Source organism: Aotus nancymaae, unplaced genomic scaffold, assembly GCF_030222135.1.
Source record: "Aotus nancymaae isolate 86718 unplaced genomic scaffold, 86718_ANA_hifiasm-v0.15.2.pri h1tg000007l, whole genome shotgun sequence".
Lineage (NCBI taxonomy): Eukaryota > Metazoa > Chordata > Mammalia > Primates > Aotidae > Aotus > Aotus nancymaae.
Genome location: NW_026988418.1, coordinates 26,050,406 through 26,061,866, shown reverse-complemented (window position 1 = coordinate 26,061,866; position 11,461 = coordinate 26,050,406). Strand labels below are relative to the sequence as shown.

Below are 11,461 nucleotides of genomic sequence, written 5' to 3'. Positions count from 1 at the left end.
TCAAAATTATAATTCATTATTTAATTTCCCTATTCATTAGTCAATTATTGACCATGCCTATTCGCCTCCTACATTAAGAGAGAGTTTGATTAGTGGCAAGAAAACATTAGAGAACAAGGTATATAACCTGTGCTCTCAATCTTCCTTCAGGGATTCCAGGCTGAATTTGCAATACACCAGAAGACGAAATCTTATAAGATCAATGATCAAAGCCTGTCCAAGGGTCCTGGGCAGCTAACCTATTGCTGCCCCAGATGAAGACTCAATTCTGGTTCGTGTTCATGTGAACATACTTTTAGTGTGGAAAACATTGGTCGAGGATGAGATCATTCCATCCGCAAACTGTACCAATCCTATGCCTAATCGATCACCTCCAGTGAATTGGGTCACTTCATTAGGTCTCTACATATGCACACACAAAACCAAACCAAAAGATTCAATTCCAAAACAAAACTACTGTGGACCAATCTTGCTTTAATTGGAGAGTTAAGAGAGCTATTAGGTTGATGCAAAAGTAATTGTGGTTTTCGCCACTGAAAGTAGTAGTAAAGCTAAAGCCAATGAAGACACAAGTATGATAAGGCTTAAAAGCAGAAAAGAGAGTTGGGGAAATCCGCCAGAGAGGGAGCCAAACCATAAATGCAGAACCTGGTATTGATTACATTTAGTAGCTACCTGGTAATACATGGTGTATGACATGAATTCATATCAAAACCACTACTTTTGTCTCTCTCCACTCCCATTCTTGGGGGAAGATAGCAGGCAATAGGAAGTGAGAGGAGATCGTTTATAAAAAGTGTTACCCTCGACATAACTTAGGCTGAAATGGGTATTGCGATCCTTGTGCCGAGTTGGATATACCAAGTTAGATAAGAGCTCTCAACAATTCTAAATGTTTACCTTCATATCAGTTAGAGACAGGGTCTCACTCTGTCACCCAGGCTGGAATGCAGTGGTGTGATCATAGCTCATTACATTCTCGAACTCTTGGACTCAAGCAATCCTCCTGCCTCAGCTTTCCAAGTATCTGGGATTATAGGCATATGCCACCACACCTGGCTTTATTTTCAGCTTTTGATGAGATTTTAAGATTCTATGAGATGGTCTACCTATATGTAAGCAATGATAATAATTTTGGTGTTTCTTTGCTTTATGTGCTAATATTAAGAAAGCATTTTTTATTTTGTGGAAGTCAGGTTAACCACAACCCAGGTCTGTTTGTGGCTTAGGGAGAAGCTGACTTGAATAAGAGATGTGCCTTTGGTTTAATTTCCAGAGCATACCAAATAACTTTAATGGATCACAGAGAGCTGGGTGCTAGTTCTTGAGAAGCTGATGTGTACATGTGCACAAAGTATATATTAGAAGTATATTAATACAATTCTATCTCAACAGATTTAATTCTTAAATGCTACATATACTTGTTTAATCTCCCATTTTAAAAGTAGAAAAGGTTAGATTATAACATCAGGTTAGCTCTCTTTGAAGCAGGTAATAATTAAGTTGATTCACTGTTGCAATTACTGTCAAATCCCCCTTAATTACCAGAGATTTTATAGCAGCTTCATTATACGTCTGCTGTAATGCATTGTGGCCCTAAGGAGAAGTGTTGCAGGAAATTCTGCATAGCATGGATAATTCTAACCTGCAGTTACAGCTTCCAGCGAAAGCTCCTGCACTAAATTTATCTTTTTTTGACATTTCTCCCTGTTACTCAAGCAGTTAAACTTAAGTAACATTACTAAAATACCTACCTAACTTTGAAAGTCAGAATTGATTTCTCCATAGATATTAAAAACAAAAGAATGAAGAAAGGATAAATTAGCCTTCAATTATTGCTGAAAAAGCACTAAATTATGTTTAATAATGAATTTAGATTATGACCCTAATAGATCTGAGATCTACATATCCAAATCACAAATACATCTTATATTTCTACTTCTTGTGGATATTTCTTAGATGACGAACAAGATAAAAACTATTACTAAATCCCCAACAGATAATCTTGAAGAGGATAACCAACTGCTTTTTTTATTTATCAATGATTTTCCAACTTATTTCTGGAAAAAATAATCATTTTTTAAAAATTCATTTTTAAGTTTCCCTATCACTGCTTGTTTTCACTGGAAAAATCTTTACAAATCAGAGCCTGTAAATTAAGTGAAGTTCAAAACAGATAACTGAATGTCTCTCACAGATCCCCTTTTAACCAAGGAATTTACTCCACAGAATATATTAGATTCAGAAAGGGCCGCAATGTCAAAGACACTATTGGCAGCTGTGTTAACAGTTAAGGGCCTGGCTTTGTACAGCAATACAGTTATTAAATTTCTCCGGAGACCATGACTCATTAATCAAATATTCATACATCTCTGTAAATACACACTGAACAGAGAATACCCTCAGAGCCGAGCATCCCAATACAAGTGCTCTTTCATGTAACACTGACAAAATCCTGAGAACATGTGGTCATGTTTTGCATTTCTAATGCACTATGTACTCTTTAATACTCCATTTCCTAAAATCAGCACACAAATGATCTTACTGATGGCAAGTGTTAGATGGTTACAATTAAAATTATTCCACTATTGCTTCATACCATCTTTTTTTAAAATGAGGACAATGAACCAATTCTTCTGTTCTTTGTTTACCATCAAACAAGTAATTTTTTCCCAGACAGATGAAGAAACCCAGGGCCGTGCTCCTATTAATACAAGAATTTGGATTAGCCTGAAAACAACAAATCACTACTTAAACTAGAAAGGCCAAATAACTTAACATATTAGCAGACATGAACTTGCTATATTTTGCAAAGTCCTCAGTCTGTTTTATACCACTGAGAGTTTTCCCCCTATTGTACAGTAACAAAAGGTCTTTCTCTCATCTGAGCTCTATCAGAAAAAAGAAGTAAAAAAAAAAAAAGGGGGTCTTTCTCAATTGCAGCCTCTAGAAAATTGGGGTCTGAGGCCAGACAAAGAAGAGAAGGCTCAAAATGTCACCTCATAAAGCTACTACTAAGAGCAGTTCCCCACCTCAGGGTGGGCAGGAATACTATGCCAAAAGAAGAGAGAAAAGGAGCATCTTATGTAAATTTTCCATCTGTGTAACAGTTTCTGAAAAGATAGGAACTAGATTCTCAATGCCACTAAAAAATAAGCAAATTTTCGTCAAGGCCACCTCATCTCCTCACCTCCTCCAGCCTACCACCCAGACTGTTTCTTTAACCCATTTTCCAAAACTATGTAAAAGATGTCCCTTCCACAGTCTCCCTGCTTTCATCCCCATCGGGCTCAGTCCTCACGTGCCATTTTCTCTAGCCTCTTCCTCTTGGTCTTTTGGAACATCTAATTCAATATGATGTAGGGAAAACTGGAGGACGCTTTGGAATCAGGAGAGGTTTAAATCTCAGATCTCCAGATTGCCAACTGTGCTAACTTGGCATATTAATGTATCAGACCCTCAATTTCTTCATCTGTAAAATGGCATAAGCACCCAATAAATGTCAGTTGTTGCCATTGTCAATCATTAATCCTCTATCTCTTAACATTGACTCAAACTTTCATTTTCCTGGCAGTACTAATTCTCTCCTAAACTTAGCCAGAAAGGAGACTTCTCCTTCCATTTAAATCCCTCTGATTCAGGTAGTTTTGCATTCCCACCTCCAGATGCTGATTATCACTTCACACTCTCTTCTGCAGATGCTTACACCATCTATTTCACTCAGAATGCTCCAACTCCATATTTCAGCCTTGAAATTCTGTTTTTCCTATCATTCTCACAACATTCTACCATTCTATTTCCCAAACTTCCTCACTTTACATCATTTGGGAGTTTAGTAAAGTCTAGTGTCTCCTTCTCATAAAAATGCTTTTTTTTTTTTTTTTTGAGACGGAGTTTCACTCTTGTTACCCAGGTTGGAGTGCAATGGCGCGATATAAAAATGCTTTTAAATGTAAATTTAAATGTGCATAACTAAATGGAATGGTTATTAAAATTTTTTTAATTTGTAATTATAGTAATATATTTGCTTCTCTGCTTCTCTATCAACACACTAAAAAATCCTAGCAGCAAAATCTACCAAAATTTCAAAGCAGTGTGAATACTTCAAGATATCTATATTAACTGTAATATAAAAATATCTATCATTTCTATGAGTGGTAATGTTTTAGCCACTGCTAACACTGTTACACTTTGTTGTCTATATTCTTAATGAAAGGAAATACTATATTTCAGTTAGATGTTAGTAAAAATAAAGATGTAAATGTTTTCCAACCCAAGTTCATGAAACTCTAAATTCTATTCGTGGGTTCATCAGGTTAAGAACACATGAATTAAATGACCTACTCTTTCTCTGCCCCATCTAAATTCACTATTTGCATAAATCACTAAATATATGCATAGAATCTATAGAATTATATCTAGGTAAAACAGAGTCTAAGAATAGGGCTTGACAAATCACATTCCAATTTTAAATCTTCATATTTTAGAGTGTTAAAACTAAACCCTTGATCTTCTGATTTCTACAACCTTTGTTTTTTCCTTCATAGCAGTTCTTCCTGTGTCTCTCCTAGGCATCCACTTAAGTATACATTTCAGCCTGACCATTACAGCCCTCAGTCATCTGCAGAATGTTTAGCATCACCCCCTTACTAAATACCAGCAGTGCTCCCTAGCCAGTTAACCAAAACCAGCCACATGCACCTCAACTGTGCCCTGTGGGGACTGCCCCTGCCCCAACCCCACTTTTGTTTAGAAAACAGTACCAGGGACCCTGTCTTTCAGTTTTTATGTTGTTTCTTATTAGTTCAGATACTTACCTTATCGCTGCCTGTATATAAATCAGACTTTTAGAATTCATCCAAAATGCCACCTCCTCCAGGAAGACTTGCCTAATCCCCATAACCTTATATGAGCTATCTTCCTTTAAAACCAAATAACATTTTATTTTGTAGAACTTCTATTATAAACGTTCTCTTTATCGATCATGTATGACAGCTTTTTGTTTGTATTTTCCCCATCCTTAAGTAAATTTCTAAGCTCCCTGACGGAAGTGTCACTTTTTAAAAAAATCTCAATGTATTCTGTAGTGCTTCACAGACATTCAATATAAGCATGGAATTGGGTTTTTGTTTTATTTTTCCTAATTCTTGCATTCCAATGCCAGTTCAAAAAAAAAAAAAGAATTTTAAAGTCTTTTCAAATCTTAAGACTGGCATGAATAAAATCTTGACAACACTTCTAAGGGCTAACACTTATTGAGTACTTATTGTGTGCCAGGCATTGTTTTAATAAATATTTCACGTGTTTCCTCCCGTAATCCTCACAACAGCCCTCTGCTGCTACTATACTATGATAGTTACTGTTATCCCCATTTTACAGATGTTAAGTACTTGCTCAAGGCCATATTGCTGGTAAGTGCTCAAGTCACAATTTGAGCTGAGCCAGTCTGACTCTACAACTTAACCAATTCATTATGTCTTCTCCATTGTATAACACTGGAGTTTGATCAAAAAAATTAAGCATCTGTTTTCCCCGAAATATAAAGATTCATAATTTTTTCCAAACTAGTAGTATTGAGTGAATATGTAAAACCTTACTTTTGAAGCACTTGTTCTGGATGATGCTATGGTATAATGTAATCTACTATGATTTTTATGTTATTATACAACATGATTGTAGTTCTAAGAACTATATTTTGCATGTTTTACTTTCTAAACATCTATCTTCAGCATTTGGGACCAATTTTATACTATGTAAAATGTCAATAACACCTTATGTTTTAAAAATAAAGACTGGGCCATGTGCAGTGGCTCATGTCTATAGTCCCAACACTTTGGGAGGCTGAGGCAGGTGGATCACTTGAGGTCAGGAGTTCAAGATCAGCCTGGCCAACATGGTAAAACCCTGTCTCTACTAAAAATACAAAAATTAGCTGGGTGTGGTAGTGCACGCCTGTAATCCCAGCTACTTGGGAGGCTGAGGTGAGAGAATTGCTTGATCCCAAGGTGCAGAGGTTGCAGTGAGCCTAGATCGTGCCACTGCACTCCAGCCTGGGCAATAGAGCTAAACTCTGTCTAAACAAATAAACAAAAGAGAAATGAAGACTGAAAGAAATGAGAAAAAATTTTGCAGAAATTACCATGCTGATCCTAAAATTCATATGAAAATACAGGGGATCCAGAATGCACAAAGCAATGTTGAAAAAGAACAGTACTAAAGAACTCACACCTCCGAATTTCAGAATTTATTACAAAGCCACAGTAATCAAGACAGTGTCATACTGTCATGAGGCTAGACAAATGGAATATATTTGAGAGTCTAGAAATAAACCCTTATATTTATGGTCAATTGATTTTCAACAAGAGTGCCAACACTAATAGGGAAAAGAGTAGTCTTTTCAACAAATGGTGCTTGGACAAGTGGACGTTACATGCAAAAGAATAAATATGAACACCTACCTCAGACCATATACAAAAATCAACTCAAAATGGAATTAAAAAAAACACCCTAGGCCTGGCGTGGTGGCTCACACCTATAATCTCAGCACTTTGGGAGGCCAAGGTGGGCGGATCACCTGAGGTCAGGAGTTGGAGACCAGCCTGACCAACATGGAGAAACCCTGTCTCTACTAAAAATACCAAATTAGCCATGCATGGTGGCGCATGCCTGTAATCCCAGCTACTAGGGAGTCTGAGGCAGGAGAATCGCTTGAACCTGGGAGGCAGAGGTTGCGGTGAGATGAGATCGTGCCATTGTACTCCAGCCTAGGCAACAAGAGCAAAACTCTGTCTCAAAATATAAACATCAGCCAGGCGTGGTGGCACATGCCTGTAATCCCAGCTAGTCAGGAGGCTGAAGCGGGAGAATCACTTGACCCTGGGAGGCAGAGGTTGCAGTGAGCCGAGATCACGCTACTGCACTCCAGCCTGGGCAACAGAGCAAGACTCTGTCTCAAAAAAAAATAAAAATAAAAATAAATAAATAAATGTAAGAGCCAAAACTATAAAACTCAGGTATAGATCTTCATGACCTTGAATTAATCAATGGTTTCTCAAATATGACACCAAAAGCGCAAGGAATTAAAAAAACACAAATTAGACTTTATCAAAATTAAAACTTTCAGTAGTTCATAGGATACCATCAACAAAGTAAAAAGATGGTTGGGCATGGTGGCTCACACCTGTAACCCCAGCATTTTGGGAGGCCTAAGCAGACAGATCACTTGAGGCCAGAAGTTTGAGACCAGCCTGACCAACATAGTGAAACCCCATCTTAACTAAAAATACAAAAATCAGCTGGCATGGCCGCTACTTGGGAGGCTGAGGCATGAGAATCACTTGAATCCAGGAGGTAAAGGTCACAGTGAGCTGAGATGATGCCACTGCACTCTAGCCTGGGCAACAGAGTGAGACTCTGCCTCAAAAAAAAAAAAAAAGGTAAAAAGACAACCTACAGAACAAGAGAAAATGCTTGTAAATCATATATCTGATAAAGTACTTGTATCATGAATATGGAAATAACTCCTACAACTCAATAATATAAACACAAATAACCCAACTTTAAAATGAGTAAAGATTTTAAATATACATTTCTCCAAAGAAGATATAAAAGTGGTCAATAAGAATATGGAGAGATATTCAACATTATTAGTCATTAGGAAAATCACAATCAAAACCACAGTAAGGTACCACTTCACACATACTTTGCTGGCTTAAATTAAAAAGGTAGACAAGTTGCAGACGCAGAGATGCAGATCTTTGTGAAAACCCTCATGGGCAAGACCATCACCCTTGAGGTCGAGCCCAGTGACACCACTGAGAATGTCAAAGCCAAAATTCAAGAGAAGGAGGGTATCCAACCTGACCAGCAGCATCTGATATTTGCCGGCAAACAGCTGGAGGATAGCCGCACTCTCTCAGACTACAACATCCAGAAAGAGTCCACCCTGCACCTGGTGCTGCACCTGCGAGGTGGCATTATTGAGTCTTCCCTCTGCCAGCTCGCCCAGAAATACAACTGCGACAAGATGATCTGCCGCCAAGTGCTGTGCTTGCCTGCACCTCCATTCTGTCAACTGCCACAAGAAGTGTGGCCACACCAACAACCTGCGCCCCAAGAAGAAGTTCAAATAAGCCTCTTCCTTCCTTGAAGGGCAGCCTCCTGCCTAGGCCCCATGGTCCTGGAGCCTCAATAAAGTGTCCCTTTGGTTGACTGGAAAAAAAAAAGGTAGATAATAACAAGGATTAGGGAGAAAGCAGAAAAGCCAGAACCCTCATACATGGCTGCTAGGAGTGTAAAATGGTGAACCATTTTGGGAAACAGTTTAGGAGTTCCTCAAATAGCTAAACAAGTTATCAATATGACCAGCAACTCTACTCCTAGGCAAATATCCATTAGAAATGAAAATATACACCCACACAAAATCATGTACATGAGTGTTCTGAACAGCATTATTCAAAGCAGCTAAAAAGTAGAAAAAAATCGAAATGTCCATCCATTGATGAATAAAGAAAATGTGGTATACCCATCTCAGAATATTATTGTCATAAAAAAGTAATGAAGTGCTAACAAATACATGCAACAATATGGAAGAGCCTTGAAAAAAATTATGGCAACTTGAAATAATACACAAAAGGCCATATAGTGTATTATTCCATTTAGATGAAACGTCCAGATTAGGCAAATCCATACAGGCAGAAAGTAGATTAGCAGTTGCTAGAGCTGGGGGTGGAAAAAAGAGGGGTGGAAATAGAAAGCGAGAGTGGGTACAGGGTTTCTTTTTAGGGTAATTAAAATGCTCTGGAAATTGGTAATGATGATCATTGCACAACTCTGAATACATTAAAAACCACTAAATTGTGTTTTTTAAAGTTATTTTACTTTAAAAGGGTGAAGTGTCTAATATGTGAATTACATCTCAATAAAACTATGATCTAAAAAAGAAAACCACAAGGCATCACTTCACACACTCAGTAGAATGGCTATAACAAAAAGACAGAAAACAGACCTAAGGAGACATTAGACATATATAATCTAACACTCTGAACCATCTTAAACATTATAAAATTTGGACTTTTTGACAAAGATGCACTTTGAGCTCTGGGCTGATGCTGCCTGCCAGTTAATATCACAATCTTTGAATAGCAGATTAGATAATTGTTGGATTTTATACTTCATTCCCTCTTATTTTGCAGGAAAACAGAAAATCATAGTGCTAAAACTAGTGTTAAGAAACGTAGACCTCATAAATTTAATTAATATAAAGATAGAAATAATCAGCCTCAATGAAATGTTCAGTCAACTGTACATTCTACTATAAGTCAACTTTAAGTCAGTCAATTGTATGTTCTACTACAAAAGAAGAAAAATAAAGAACATCAGTGAGATACTAGAAATGTATCATCAAGACTATGTAAAGCCTATATGATTAAAAATAATTTTATGTTTCAAATATTTTAATAATATTTTCAACTCTCTGGGTAAGAATCTTCCTTAAAACATTGTTTTAAAACATTTATTGTTCAGTTCCTTCATATTCAACTGTCTCAAGTGTTTATGGGAACATATTATATACAAAACCAAGAGTCTCTCCAGGTATAGACATGAGCTAGGGGCCATAAAACTGGCCAAGCATAGGAAGTCAGGTCTAGGAGACAATCCCAAGTCACAGGAAAAACCAACATGCAAGCCAGAGGCATAAAACAGTCAGTACATAGATCCAAATACGAAAGACTGAGTAAGTGGTGGCCCTCTTCATTAATAGAATAGTTATAAAAATAGGAATCAAAATTCAACCTATTGAACATGCTTAAAGAGTAACAAGAATATGAACCTAAGGTAGAAGGGAGTATATAAAAATGAAAGTAATATATTGGAATATCATGTAAGTATGGGTTGATCATTTCCATCTGATACCTATTTAAAATATTTTAGAAATAATTTAAATAACCAGACAGTTGACCATGAACTCTCCTGACCTGTTCCATTATGCAATCTAAGTCCCGGAACTCATGTTGTCTCGTTAATCCCAGATCTAATTTCCCATCTTAGATTCATTAGCTATATTTCAATACAAGTAAACTGAACAGTGTGGCATAAATAGCAAGCAGTATGTAAATATTAGGAACTGAAATGCTACATTGCACAATTCCAGGAAGTACCATTCATATAACATATACTAAAAATAGTGCTCCATGGAGTTCTGCAACATGGTAGCCCATATCCACCGTCCCTTATCAGTATTTACATTCTTCTACTGCCTACATTCAATCTGAAATCATCCCAGACCACAACACTTTTTAATCCATGTATTTTTATCTGTGTCAGTTTGCTATGGTGTATTTGCCTAGACACACTCAAAACTTGCTGTCATCCTCTCATCCTTTTGTTATAACTTCTGGATTTCAACTTTCTTTTGTTTACCTTTCCTGCTTATAAAACAACTTCTTCTAAAACCCTTGAATTCTCTATTTTTATGTATATTATCTTAGTATAAAAAAAATGTATTGTATTTATAAGTAATTTTTAAATAATTTAAATGAAAGATAATTCTGAGAAGAACACTTTTTTATCATTCACTCTTGGATGACAATTTTGGAAGATGGTTTCTACATTTATGGAAGAAGTGGCTAGAGAGAGCGTAGCATAGTAAAAGAGTAATCTTCCCTTCTAATAACATGTATTCTCCACATTTAGCATATTTTTCTTATCACTGTGAGAGAATAAGTGAAATTTTATAACTGTAGTTGTCAATGTTTTGGGCCATTGCTTGCCACCAATAACGTCGAGAAGGACCGTAAAAAGGAAAGGAAAGGAAAATGCTAACTCAAAAATGTGTCTGCAATACCAACTCTAAATACAATATTTTTCAAAGTTTATAGGCAAGGAAAAAGTCTTTAAATAACCATGAAAGCCACACAAAAATGCTTAAGATTTTAAAACTGACTTAAGATCCAAACTATAAAATGGTATAAAATTTATATTTTAGAATCAATAGGATGTTTCCAATTTTCCTGGCCGGATGTTTCACCTTTTCAGTTCTGTATCTGAGTACTCAGTATGAAGGCTCAAATGAATAACACTATTGAATGGTGGTTGACTGACAATACTGAGGCTATGATAAATATCACATGATATTTACTCATCTAAAGATTTTTGGGGGAAGACATTTACTCTTCTTTTTATAGAAAATCATCCCTTATCCTTTCCAAGAATTGCCTCTATCATATATTCTGAATATCTTGCTCCTATTTCACCATGATTTTAAATCCTCAGTTTCCTACTCAAAACTGTTCAAGTAACAATTCATGTAGTGATTTCATATTTTTAAGTTGTTTGTCATTCTGTCCTTCCTCCTGTTTCTTGACTTTAGAAAATCCTTTATAGTTTTTCGTGATTATGTAAGAACATACAGTCGAAAAGACAATGTCAAATGCAAGCTATTAAAGGTGATCTGTGACAA

General features: G+C 36.5%; 1 pseudogene; it reads left to right on the top strand.

Annotated features, from left to right (window-relative positions):
* Positions 1-7,737: 7,737 nt before the first annotated feature.
* LOC105710412 (ubiquitin-like) lies at positions 7,738-8,132 on the top strand (annotated as a pseudogene).
* Positions 8,133-11,461: the final 3,329 nt, after the last annotated feature.